We start from the raw sequence: 3,346 nt of genomic DNA, 5'->3' as shown, positions 1-3,346 counted from the left end.
CTTAACCGCACCACATAGCGTTCAGCGAGATGATTTTCCATCTCCACCATTGAAAAGGAGACACGTCGTAAGATCTGGTGGGGCGTGTACACCCTGGACTGCATGGATTGCGATGTGGAGATCCCCGTCAAGCTCGACAATGAACTACTCACATAATACTTTGCAGGCGCTTTGCTCCCCAGGGGTAGATCTCGCTGGTGTGGGGATTTATCAAGCTCACCTTGTTCTACAGAATTGCCGGACGAGTCCTCCGTGAGGTCTACGCACTAGTGTAAGGACCACCTCGAGATGGACAAGCGGGCTGAGCCGCAGTGGTCCATCGAGACGTTCAACCGATGCCTCCCCAAGTGGTGCGAAGACCTCCCTGCGGTCTTTAACCCATAATGTGTCGCTTGTGTCGATGCTGTGCTCCAATATGGCGCATGGCGCACTGAGTCTAGAGGGCGGTCCTTCCACCATGAACGTGCTCTCTTGCCCTCTGCCAGCTGTAGATATAATTTGTAGATGTAGCCTGTAGATCTGTGTAACAGATCAGCCAGAATGAGCATTCACATCACCGCGCATGCCTCTGTACAGAATGGAGAATATCTGAGCGAAATATTCATCAAATATTCCATTACCCCTCCAAATATTCGAAGGAATCACAAAAGGACCCACAAGCAGAATATGCTCCTCCCTGTGTAGCGCTCATGCTAAATATTCAGTGAATATTTGGAGGAGGGGGGCACCCTTCCTCCCCTTGCGCTCTACATACATACCAAATATATGGGTTCACCTCCAATATTTGGGAGGGATGTCCCTCAGACCATCTCAAATATTTGGAGGGCGCCCTATAACTTTATGGCGAAATAATTCGCGTTTTGCCATAACTATAAGGATCAAGAAATTTATCTAGTGTGTACTGGTGGGGGAATCGACGAGAAGATCAAGTCTAAGGTCCCCCTGCCTCAGACTCCCTACTATATATACTAATACAATGGTGCACAGACCAGGTACCTATTGACCATCGTTTGGTCAGAGTTCTCTGCCTCATGTCCTACCCCCTGACCTGCCTCATGGTAACCTTACGACTAATACCTGAGTCGTGCCGAGTCCGGACCCCTTCCAAAATGAGTAAGCGCTCCTTTCTCAAGGTCTGGGGTTCGGATCCGGCTGCTCCGGTTCCCAATATGAGTTGTCCGCAGTTGAAGGTGTGCGTCTACCTTGGTGCACATGACCCCCAGGTCACGTGGCACGAGAAAACTGTGACAGTTCTAGATCGATCCCTCGCCAAGCCGAATCTCTCTACTCTGTATTTCATGTGCGCGCGAGTATACGACGATTGTTCCTGAAACTAGATCAAGATAAGCACTCTACGAAACACCTCCAAAACGACGAAGCCTGCGCTCTGGCAACGGTCGGCACTGTGGGAAAGGGCAGGTCAGGTGGGAGCGGAGAGGACGGCCAGAAAAGGCGGGAGGCAGGAAATGGGAGGGCGCACAGCGGGTAAGGCAAGAAGCAAAGCGGACAATGGTGGGTCGGGGTCGGTCGGAACTGGCGGGAAAAGAGGGGAGGCGGGAGGAGAGTAGGCGGGAGGAAGCGGGAGGCTATCAATATCAGGTATGATCATATCATCACGTGGGTTAGGGGAGAGGGAGGTCTGAGGCCTCCAAGGGAGGTCTGCGTACCTGCAAGGGCGAATAACCCTCGGGTCTGCAGACCTCGTTGTAGTCTCTACCCTTCACGGGAACACATCAGCTCGCAAAACACAAGGGCGCGCACATGACTGACCTGTATCCAAAAGCACCATCACTCCTCCCCCTGAGAGACCTGAGTGAGGCCAGCCAAGCCTGGTGTTCTGCTGCATGCCTATAGCGGTTGCAGTTGGGTCCGGTCGTTCGGCACTGTTGCAGCGTTGGAACTGGAGCCCGAGAAGTTTAACCTGCCAAGAGGGTCTCGAGCTGACCCTCTTCCTCTTCACGAAGATGCGCCGGGAAAATACAGGGGTCGCTTGGCATGGCCAACCGTTTATCGCAACCCACGACTGCCTGGAGGTAGATTCAGAGGCGGATCCATATTGACACTATGGGAGACTAAGGTGGCGTTACACACGGAGATACCATCAGCCCGTCTTTTCCTGAGAGTGATCTATAGTATTCAGAAGGCATCCGGATGGTGATTCTTTCTTTCTTTCTTTCTAGATCCCGTTTATTGCCCTGCGAGGCCGCGCCTCATGGTAGGCCTTAAACTACAAATACTATCGACGTGAGTAAGAAGTGGGTGTTCGGCTGTACATGGTGAGCACAAGGCTCGAGCTAACTAGGGGGGTGTGGTGGGGAAGTAACGGTGGCGAACGGGGCAAGGGGAAGTGCTAGGCGATGACCGGAAGGAGGGGTGCAAGGGTACACTAGTGGTGGAATGGTGAGTAGTAGGGCGCAGTACCTATGTGTTGTGGCCGCCTGTCCACCCTTGGCCAGTGAAGGCTAGGGTACGGGTTGCAAACCTGCCGCCCAATGGGTACGATTGCATCCCTGGGACCCGCCTCTTGCTGCGGTCAGGAGTACGCCCGGCGGTATCCCCGCCGTTCGTCAGAAGTCCCCCGCCCCTAGAGCGGGCAGATGCCCGCAACGCATAGGTACAAGGGATCCATTGTCTCGGATACATGCATGACCAGCAGGTATATGTAGGGACACTGTATCGTACTGAACGTGTGTGAGTGTAGCCTGGGAAAGTGTAAGTGTCGTTAGCGCAGTGGTTCGTGCGCGAGAAATCGCTGATGAGGAGGGCTCAGCATCATGGCTTGGTGCGATGTGGACCGGTGCTTGTCTCTCTGCTGTAAAGGGGTGCCTCCGAAGGGCTCGTCTGCCTTCATGTCGAGTTGGGTATGCGCGGCTTGCTGTCAACGTTGGGTTTATCATGCTGCCAAGTCTGAAAAGAAAAGGAATTAGTAGTATTGTCTGTCAGTGCGCCATCATAATCTACATCAAGCCTCCTCCAAGTCATCGTCAACCCGGGGCCTTTGTGGCCGGCCCGAACGGGAGCTGCATCTGCACCATGCGAGCCCGCCCTTTCTGCGCCCTAGCACGTTGCGAGGGTGCCTTTCGGCCTTTCTCAATCTCCTCCTCAATTACGTCTTTCAACTGAACTCGTGTGGCAGAGACAGCTCTATCATGCAGCTTTGGGACCCATGAGTCCAGGTCCCCTGTAGGGTAGAATTGAAGGTGGTTCTCTGGACAGCGGGCGTTCAACTTGCTCAGATGGTCTAGGAAGACAGGACACTCCCGGTCCCATGCGGCATGACCCTTCTCATTGCAGTTCACACAGTGATACTGCTGCACATCTTGTATCTTACAATCCGCTGTTCTAT

The sequence above is a fragment of the Dichomitus squalens genome (genome assembly GCF_000275845.1).
Source record: "Dichomitus squalens LYAD-421 SS1 unplaced genomic scaffold DICSQscaffold_31, whole genome shotgun sequence".
Taxonomy (NCBI): domain Eukaryota; kingdom Fungi; phylum Basidiomycota; class Agaricomycetes; order Polyporales; family Polyporaceae; genus Dichomitus; species Dichomitus squalens.
The sequence above is the reverse complement of the archived record's forward strand: the minus strand, read 5'-3'. Positions refer to the sequence as shown.